The sequence below is a fragment of the Orycteropus afer genome, unplaced genomic scaffold (genome assembly GCF_000298275.1).
Source record: "Orycteropus afer afer isolate SDZICR_OR568_19922 unplaced genomic scaffold, OryAfe1.0 scaffold00428, whole genome shotgun sequence".
In the NCBI taxonomy this organism is placed as follows: domain Eukaryota; kingdom Metazoa; phylum Chordata; class Mammalia; order Tubulidentata; family Orycteropodidae; genus Orycteropus; species Orycteropus afer.
The window spans coordinates 1554363-1565590 of record NW_006922015.1 but is presented as its reverse complement, the minus strand read 5'-3'; positions in this window follow the sequence as shown (position 1 = coordinate 1565590).

Genomic DNA, 11228 nt, shown 5'->3' with positions numbered 1-11228 from the left:
TGGAACAAAACTCAAAAACATTTGGGGAAAAAAAAGGGGGGAACCAGGTTTGCTGGTCTGATAGAGCCTGGTGGAACCACTGAGACTAAGGCCCCTAGCTGCCCTTCAGGTCTGGAATTGAACCCACACCTGTGGCTTCCAGCCAAACAAAAGATCACAATTAACAACAACAACAACAACAGCAAACTAATGGAAATAAGAAGGAATAAGAAATATACAAGTACACTCTGCAGCACTTTTCCATGTAGGAATGAGGGTTGAGAAGAGACCCTAAGAGAGAAGTAGAGAAGCCTTAAATATTACAATTACAATTACAGAGGCCAGTGCAACTTGAGAGTTGATATGCTATTAATAAGACGACAATGCAACTTCCACGTGAATGAAGTTAGATGAAGTTTATGCTAAACTTCTCACAGCTATGTTTCCAACACATGATAAATAATGATACCTCTGGGGACATCAGAAAAATAGACAAGGCTACTACTTGCTCATTACTACAAATTGGTCATGTTCTGGGTAGGATTAATCTCACACTGATCATGTCTCACTCATTGCTGCCTATGGAAGGCTCATGCCAGCAGTGGATTTTCTAGTGTGTGTGCGTGGGGGGGGGGTACAGACCATGTCAGGTGACACTGTCAGAGGGGTGACACTAAAATGACTATCTGTAAAATTTTTGTACAATGGTTCAGTACAAATTTACGATTTTTTAAAATAAAAATATCCCTCTAGTTATAACAACAAAAATATTTTTGTATGCCCAGCTGACACTTATCACTATATTGACAAGCCTAAAACTCTATGCTAATTTACCTTTTGGACATTCTAATGCACTCTGGTCAGACAAGTCGTTATTACCCAATGACAATGACGTTTTGAATCATGTGCTTTCATTTGCATGTACTAGAAGCACACACTGTTGTTTTTATAGTTGGAGGTTTCTATAGTTGCTTATTTTGTCATTATTGCCATTACATTCAGTGATATATGGGAATTACAATTTATGAGTAACATTAATATAAAAAATATTACTAAGGATTCTGTATGCTCTGGTATGGGAGGAGGTCTATGTCGGGGGGATGACACCATGAGTTACTGCCCTGGGTAACACTAGCTCTAGTGATGACAGTGTATGCCAGCCACGAGTCAAAGAAAGTAATTAGCAGATGTCACTAATGCAATCTGTTGATTTTTAAAAATGGAACAAGTGAGTCAGCAAACAATTTAGGAAAGTAAACATGTGCTAACGATTCTGTCCTCGAGAGCTTCGTATGAATGTCGTAGTCTATATGTTATCAAGGACCCCTCAGCACGCCTGTGGAAAAGAAGATGGAAGCTTACACCTCAAGCAATACTATGAGCATTGACCATGTTCATAAATGCTATCAATCATATTACGCAGGTATCCAAACAAACAGTATTCAAACTAACTACGGCACTGTTTAAAATGAGGTAACAGGATACTGACACACATGAATGTAAGCAAATATATAACAACTGAATTTACATTGAACTAACATAGGAGAGCCTATGAAACTTAATGCAGTCTAGTCAATTCCAACTCAGAGCAACCAATACATGCATAATTAAATAAGAACCGTATGGTTTACAAATCCCTGGGTAGTAGTGCAAGGGAGCTGGTGGCGTAGTGCCTGAGACATTTGACTGCTAACTAGAAGGCTGGTGGTTCAAACCCATCAGAAGGAAGATTGGGTAATCTACTTCCATAGTGATACTGCCTCAGAAACCCAAGGAGGGGACACTAGCAGTCAGAAACTACTTGACTGCAGCGAGGTTTTTTTGGGTAGTGCAAACTATCACTCAACTACTTACCTAAAGGCTGCCTGTTTGAACCTACCCAGTGGCACTGTGGAAGAAAGGCCTGGCAATCTACTTCTGTACAGATTATAACTAAGAAAACCCCATGAGTAGTTTTACACTGTAATACACGGAGTCCCCATGAGTCAGAATCAGCTTATCTGTATGATCTACAGAAAGTTAACAGACATACCACCATGTGGCAAGCATTGTACTGGGCACTTATAAGCATTACTATATCTCCAATTTGTAGTAATCCCATGGGATTGAGTTGACTATCATTATTTTAGAATGGATGCGAGGGTGGGGGAGAGTGGAGTGATTTGCACAACAAGCAGCAGAACCGCATGTGGAAACAGGTCTATCTGACTTTGTTGTGGACCTGAGTTGATGCTAATCACCCAGCATCCATTCCCCTTCCTATCGGCATGCCCATTTTGGGATTTGCTTCTCCTCTTCATTGTGGGTAGTCTTGGTGGGTCAGAAAATTCAGACACCCTTCGCTTCCTCAACGAAAACAAAGATGTTCCAGGAGTAGCTTTTGGCCAGAGGAACAATCTTGTGGGAAGGGCCTAAAGGGCAGGTATGTGATCTAAGCCTGGTCAACTAGGGTTTCTCTCCTCAGTTTTGAGCAGACTGAAAAAAGGAGGAAAGAAACTGTCCCTGCCAGGAGTCACTGTCCTTATTCCTGTCCAACCTCTCAACCTGTTTCTCCAGACTTTCATCAGTCTGGTATTTTCTGCTTACCAATATCCTTCTAATAATTTAAACTAATGTTGTATTTATTGCTCATATCCGAGGAACCTAATACTTCAAATTAAATGCACTTTCAATATCTGCATGCTCCATTTGTATCAAGAAGTGTAATATTTTACCTTTATTTCAAATACTAAATAATTTCACAAATAATAGAATTGGTAGAATTTCTTATCATGGAAAGAAAGAACAATTTGTAAATCAAAGCAATGTTGGTCTTTATTTTCATTGCAGTCCTTATGAATAGGTAAATTCAATGTATGGAATTTGTTATATCTATGTAACAATAACTCATCCAGGTAAATTAGAATTTTTTTTTCCCTACATTACCATTTATGCTCTTGTCAAATAAGGCTTTGATTTTGTAATGCAAAAGTAGACTTTACTTTTCAGTGTCCAGATTAGGCCAGTTCTGCATTTGTGCATAATACACAGTAATTGCTCTTCTTAATTGTCATAGATGCTATTATTCTCTTTTCACAAATGAAGAAACTGAGGGCTGGACAAGTTAAACAACAAGTTAAACATACTTAGGAAACCATGAAACCAAGCCCTTGTATTGGATCTGTTTTGAGCTCAAACCTCACATCCCTCTACTTGATTAATCTGCTCAGCTGCTCTACTGAAATGCAGAGTTTCCCCTCCTCCTTCACAGTAACCCTACAAAGAGACTGTCATGGTCATTAATTCACACATAGGAACATTGAGACTAAGAGAAGTTAAGTGTCTTGCCACAGTTCATACAAATCATACCTGAGTCAAGTTTGCACTGGGATGTTCTTTGAAATTCTAAAGTCAATTCTGCACAGAGCTACCTCCTGGGGAGGTTGCATGGTGTGTAATTTGAGTAAAGGCACAATCTTGGCATATTCATAAAATGATTAGAATATGCCCAGGGCATTCATGCCTCCAAGAATACAACACATTTTTTACCAACCACGTGGATTATTTTAAACCAGGGGGAAAATTGAGTCCAGGCCCTCTTTCATCCTTGCCCTCAGGTTCTTTCTCACATAGTATGTATTCACCTTAAGGAAATGCCTGGGTGGTGCATATGGTTGATGTACTTGAGTACTAACCCAAAGTTTAGAGGTTCAAGTCCACCCAGACACGCCTCAGAAGAAAGGCCTGATGATCTACTTCTGAAAAATCAGCCACTGAAAACCGTATGGAACACAGTTCTAAGCTGACTCACACAGGGTCACCATGAGTGAGGGTTTACTCAAAGGTAACTGGTGACCTTTAACCTATTCTTTTCCATGAAGATTATGAGCATCTCTGTGTGTCCCAAGAGGGGTATGGAAACAAAGAGCCAGTATATCTCCTGCTTGGCTCCTTTTCCTGATCTGTTGGTTTATTCTGTGCTATAATTTTCAAGTCTTTGCTCAAACTCACCTTATCAATGAAGTTTACTCTGACTCTACCTGTTTCAATACTACAACCTGGTCCTCCCTCCAAGTCCTCTTCCCCTGCACTACTGATTTTTTTTTTTCCATGGAATGTATAATCTTCCAATATACTATATACTTTATGTATTTGTTATGTTTATTATTTATTGTCTTTTCTTCCCTACTAGACTTTAAACTCTAGGAGGTCAGGGATGTTCTCATACTGTCCACTCATGTAATGAAAGGACCTGGAATATTACCTGCCACAACATTAGATCCACAGCAAAAATGTGTTGAATGAATGCAGCAAAACAACTAAAACCTTAGTCCTCATCTAATGATCTTCGGCAAAACACAGAATTCCAAGAGGAAAGGAAATTTAGAGGGGACTTAGTACAATTAAAATAAATAAATAAATAAATGCCAGTGGGGAAGGTAAGGGCTAAATAAATTGGGAGACTTGTCCAAGCTCACCGAGTTTCCGAGTTCATAAAGTGGGAACAAAACTGCAGCTCCTTGGATTCTCAGGTGAGTTCTCTTTCCACAACAATATACTTCCTCCCCCAGGGTACTATTTAAACAGAAAACACAAAGCAGCATAAAGCAGAACATCAGTAGCCTGATCAGATAATCTAGTTTTCTCAAGTTTTGACTCTATAAACCATTTGGTACGCAAGGGTATATGCTTACTGAACAAATCCTCAAGCCCACTGCTATCAAGTGGATTCAGACTCATAGTGACCCCCATTGGGTTTCCAAGGTGGTGAATCTTCATGGAAATAGAATGCCCCATCTTCCTTCTGCCAAGTGGCTCATGCGTTTGCACCACCAACCTTCTGGTTAGCAATCAAATGCCTTAGGCACTGCTCTACCAGAGCTCCTTTGAACAGATCTTGTTGTTGCTGTTGTTATGTGCTGTTGAGTCGTACCCGACTCATAGCCACCTCTCCTTGGGTTTCCAAGGCAGTATCACTATGGAAGTAGATTACCCAACCTTCCTTCCGAGGAACAGATCTTAAGTAGATGGAATTAGGTGCATTTTGTTGTTGTTGTGTGCTGCCAAGTCAATTCTGATTCATAGTGACCTTATAGGACAGAGTAGAAGGGCCTCATAGTGTTTCCTATGGGAAAAGCTCTGGTGGCATAATGCCTGAGGCATTTGACTGCTAACCAGAAGGCTGGTGGTTCAACCTGGACAATCTACTTCTGTAGAGATACCGCCTGGGAAACCCAAGGAGGGGTCGCTATGAGGCGGAACCAACTCCACGGCAGTGAGGTTTTTATTATTATTATTTTAATCCTTATGGGAGCAGATCACCAGGTCTTTCCTCCCATCCAGCCCCTGGTAGGTTTGAATTGTTGGCCTTTCAGTTCACCACTGCATCACCTACAACGTTTTAGGTTTGCTGAATTTGAAAGTCTTAGTGTGTTAGAGATGGATAGTCTCAGCAGACAAGGAGAGTGTGATGGTGGTGGTGGATGTAGGAACTCAAGCTGCCCACTCACATTCTACCTCTCAACCTTCTTTGAAACTGCAAGATCTGTCCCTCATGCTCAGCTCCCTAGGTGATCACCCCCTCTTCTCTGCCTTCCCCTGTCTAAAACTCTTAAGGAGATGTTGATTGACAGCTTGTTTCAGTCTACCCACACAATAGGAGGAACTCCCACCTCCACCCTATAATGCATTTACTCAGGGCTTGTGTTTGACAGATCTTATTTCTCATTTCTCTTCCATATTTATAGAGGAATTTTGTCACTTTCCAAAGGATCATGTCTTTGTTCTTTTCCTTATTTGGCATCTAGTACTGTGGCCATTAAACACTGAGGATGAAAAGAAAAATATCCAGACAAGGACTCATAAGACAGCATAAGCATCGAAAGGTAGTCTTTCAATTAATGATGCCTGGCTACTACTACCGACCGCTTTGATGAGGATAACAATAGAAGAGCCTGGATAGTGTGAGAGAAAAATGTCCTGGACAGAGTGGGAACAAAACTTGAAACCATAAAAAAGAGCAGACTGAATGGTCTGATGGAGACTCCCAAGACGATTGTCCTTAGATACCCTTCAAACCTGGAACTGAACTCATCTCCCTGGCTCAACTCTCATTGATAAGCCTATAAAGTGAACAATAACACCAGGGAGGAACACACTCCTTAGAGCAATCATATGAGACCAAAAGGGCAGTGTTGCCCAAAAACAAAGCTCAGAAGGCAAGAAGGGGCAGGAAAGAAGGACAAATGGCAACAGGGAATACAGGGAGGAAGTTAGAAGAGTTCTATTACATGGTAGGAGTGCAACCAATGCCACAAAACTGGGTATAAATTATTGAAAAGAAAATAAATTTGCTCTGTAAATTTTCACCCAAGCCACAATAAAAAGTGAAATAAAAAAAAAAAAAAGCAGTCCTTTCATTTTTTTTCTAAGCCTATTGCCGTTATACCAGGTGAAATAGACGGATTGGATGCCATTTTCTTTCTTCCTATTCTTTTTCTCTAAAAGGTGAGGTCCAGGAAATACAGTGTAACTCACTGCAGGATGACTTGTACTGACCATTGATACAGGCTGTGGTGCTCTTTGGACCCAGGACACATGTATAACTTCTGATGGGGGAACTCCCTGGATGACCTCTAGCTGATTATTTTTTGCTGATGCTGTCAGTAACACAGATCATTGCAAGTACCCACCCTTGCAATTTTCTTCCTCTTCTTTCTTGCTGACTTTTGGATTAATATGAAGTCTTTTAGCTAGTCCAACTTGTATCCCCTCCTTTCCTCAGTCGCCACTCAGGAGATGCTGGCAGTCAGTTAGCATTGCCCCACCCCCTGTGTAGAAATGTCTCGGGCTTTAAGCCCAGGTTGAGAGAGGCTTGGAATTGGAATTTTTGGATGACAACTTTCATTCTGATATTTCCCAATAGCACTCACTAGAGGCATGAGACAGATGGTTTGCAACTTAGCACCATGAGCAAAAGATGTCTGGTTTTGCATTTTGACCATTGACTGTAAAGGCTTATGTTTAGCCAAGAATTCTGAACAGGCTGTTAGAGTTGGTTTGATTCTCAGAGGTCCTATAATGAGTCTGGAGCAGAGGTGTCAACTTCAAAGAATAACTCCTGGAACAGCCCAAATTTTCCAGCTCTGCAGCTTGACAAGCCAGTTGATACAACCCCCAAAACTATGGCTCTTAGACACCCTTCAAGACTGGAACTGAACTCACCCCTGGGGCAAACTTTCAGCCAAACAATACATAGGCCTACAAGGTGAACAAGGACACCAGAGTGGTATGCACTCATCAAAACAATCAGCCATACAAGATTAAAAGGACAGCATTGCCCCGAGTGGAGGCTCAGAAGGCAGAAGGCATAGGAAAGAAGGATAAAGGGACATGGTCAACAGAGCGAGGAAACAGAAAGAGTGGTGGTATATCATGAGGACTGCAATGAGTGTCACAAAAACAAAATGTCTGAATTGGTGAATGGAAAACCAATTTGCTCAGTAAACTTTTACCCAAATCACAATTTTGAAAATTTAAAAAGTAAAGGCTTGCTATTTTTAGATACCATCGAGTCAGTTTGACTCATAGTAACCACATGTACAACAGAATCAAATGTTACCCAGTCCTGCTCCATGTTCACAATCATTGCTATGTTTGCATCCATCGTTGCAGCCACTGTGTATTTTGAACGCTTTCTAGCCTAGGGCACTCATCTTCCAGCATTATAGTGGACAATGTTTTATTGTGATCCATAGAGTTTGAATTGGCTAAATTTCAGAACTAGATCACCAGGCTTTTCTCCATAGTCTGTCTTAGTCTGGAAGCCCCACTGAAACCATCCACCCTGAGTGATGACCCTGCTGGTATTTAAGATCTTTATGGCATATCTTCCAGTGTCATAGCAACATGGAAGCCACCACACTATGATAAACTGACAGGCGAGTTGCAGAGAATAAAAGTTGGAGCATGTCTGTTCTGCACACTGTTGTATTGTGTGGTATAGAGAATATATGAGTGGCATAGTGACTAAGGCATCTGACTTCTAACTAGAAGGCTGGTGGTTCCAACCCACGAGCCACTCTTTGAAAGGAAGTTTGGGCAATCTACTCCATGGTGATACTGCCTCGGACACCCAAGGAGGGGTCACTATGAGTCAGGTCCAACTTGATGGCAGTGGGTTGTTATAAAATGGAATACTTTGAGTTTGTAAAACCACATTACATTACTTGTGATTGTTTCAAATACACATATATTTATAGTGTATGATTTCTACCCCATTTTAATTATAGCAACAAAAAGGTTTGAGGCAGTTTTTTAATGTTCTTGACCTTTTGAGCCTGTTAAGTCCGTCAAAATGTAACTTCCATGGAGTAGATGGTTTTGCATGTTTTGCTTCTAATGGATGCCTGGCTTGTAGCATGATGCCTGGTACACATAGCAGAAACTGTATCAATAGTAGTTGGGTGAATAAAAATCTAACCTTTTAAATTTCACACACTCATAGTATCAGTTTGGTTGAGAAAGTTCTGTTCTAACTCATGCTGTAGTTTTCCTTTTCAGATTGACATCAGGGGACTTGGATAGGCCCAGACTCCTGAGCTCGGTTACCTCCCAGGACTACCCTTGGGGACTGACTCTGAGTTAGTCAGGATCAGCGGCGCAGAGCTCAGACGACACCTGGGAATACAACTTCCAGGACAACCTCGAGAGAGAAACGTGGTTTGTTCAAAAGCTGAAGCTCTAACAGCTTTGTTTTTCCTGGAACCATAAATGCATACCTCAACCGGCTAAATAAATCATTATACATTGAAGTACTATGCTACAGGTAAAAACAATGATATAGAGCATTGAATGCCATGGGAAAATGGCATATCTAGCATTGTGGAGCTTGTGATCCTATTTTAGTGAAAAAAAAAAAGTAGGTATCTGTTTGTGCACATGGAGTCTCTCTCTACCTACTGTCATTGAACCGATTCTGACTCATAGTGACTCCCATTGGATTTCCATTGTGCTAAATCTACAGAAATGGATTGCCCCATCTGCCTTCTGCAGAACGGCTGGTGGGTTTGAATAGCCAAGTTTCTGGTTAGCAGTCAAATGTCTAAGGCATTGCACCACCAGTAATGTGCTTAGCTGCTAATTGAAAGTTCAAGTCCACCCATAGGCACCTCAGAAGAAAGGCCTGACAATCTAATTCAGAAACAGCAGCCATTGAAAACTCTGTGGCACACAGTTCAAGTCGGACACACGTGGGGTCACTAACAATCTGAGTTGACTTGGCGATTTTTTTTTTTTAACCACCCTTTCGTGCTGGTGTTCTTCAATTAGTTGTAACTAGGGTTCTTGATGAAGTTCAAATCATTTTTGACAAGACATTCTGGCTCAGTCCCATCTTTTAACACAATTAAATTATGCTGACCTTCTGAATGCATTTTAAAGGATAAATATGCCTTTCGATGCAGAGGAAAAGAACAGGCATTGCTCTAGCACAGGTTTTTCTTTTTTTAATTTGTATATATATATGTATATGTGTGTGTATATATGTATGTGTGTATATATATATATATCGGAAGGAAGGTTGGGCAATCCTACTTCCGTAGTGATACTGCCTCGGAAACCCAAGGAGGGGTCGCTATGAGTCAGGGCTGACTCGACGGCACATAACAACAACAACAACATAATATATATGTATATATACATGCAGTAGAATATATACCAAATGCTGTCTCTAGATGAATTGATCACAAGTAATTTTAAAATCATTTTTGTTTTTGCTTATTACTCTATCGAAAAATTTCTAAAACAAAAAAAGCAAGACTTGTTTAAAAATTGGAACCATGAATATTACACAAATCCTATTTGCCATCTTATCAAATCATAGAAGTTGTTTTCTTTTAATTAAAACTCTACAGCATCATGTTAAAAAAATCCTGTGTGTGTGTGTGTGTGTGTGTGTGAGATATCCCTAAAGGGAGAGAAATAACAATCAAGACTCTCATTACTAATGGAGCTAGGAAACTAGGCCAGGTAAAATTCTTTGCCCATAGAAGTGTTCATAACTGTGATTTACCTGACTATTATTCTGACAAGTTCTAGTTACAGTAAAAGAGATAATTATAAGAATTTTTGACAATTGTAAAGTGCTTTTCTTCAGACAACTGACAAGTTTTGGGTAGAACTATCTTACTTCATTTATAAATTCCCCATTGGTACAGGGGAGCTTCTGTGAGCAAATAGGAAGCTATTTCAGGGACAGTGGGAACCTGAATATATGTAACTATGGGAACATATGCCCTTTCAGATCATGCATAAGGCCCATGAAAATGTATCTTGCAATGATTTGAGATCACCCGCATCGCATACCGGGCTGGGCATGCGTAGTGTACTGCAAGGGGTCTTAGAATTAGCCACTAGTTTGTTGTATCGCTTCATGGTCGGTTGTTCTCACTGCCTGTAAAAGTGACTGAATCTTTAGTTGCTTCTTTCAGGCCTTGATTGTTACAAGTTGTGAAGCCTTATAATCTGAAGTTTTGGTTTGAGGTAAGGTTTCAGATTAACACCAAATAGTGACACTTCATGGGTGATAGCAGGAAAGTAGCCAACAAATGACTCTGAGCAGCTCTCTCACTTAGGAGCCCATGTGCAACACTGGCTTGGGAAAATCTCTCTCTCTAGATCAGTCCTGGCACACGGACATAACACCATCCCGGAGCATGGAAGTCTCCCAGTAAATATTTGTTAAATGAATGAGTTTGTTGTCTAGACGTCCAGACAAAGTACCCCACTGTAAAAACACACTTTCTCCCCACCTCCCCTAGCTTATTTGCTGCATTCTTACTAACTGAATTAAACTTATTTTCACATCTTTTCAGTTGGTTCAGTTGTAGTTTTGCTGAAGACCAGCCTCAAGTTTCTCTGGATCACTAGAAAAATGCCTAGGTATTTTGTCTCCAGCTTTTATTTCCTTAATTATCCTTACAAAATAAAAATAAATACATGAAAGTCAATAAAGCACACATGCACACAAATTTTTGCAGTTAAACAGTCTGCTAACAGCATAATTCTTGAAAATACCTGTTCGCTCATATTCTCTCTCTCTCTCTCTCTCACACACACACAGCAGAAACTGGTACCTAGACATAAAATCGCAAACCTCTAGAGTCTGTAATAACCCGTCATTTCATTGGGAGACTTTTATAATATCTGAACTAAAATAAGTCTCTTTGTTCTCCTCCTCCTCCTCCTCCTCCTCTATTTTCTCACTGTTT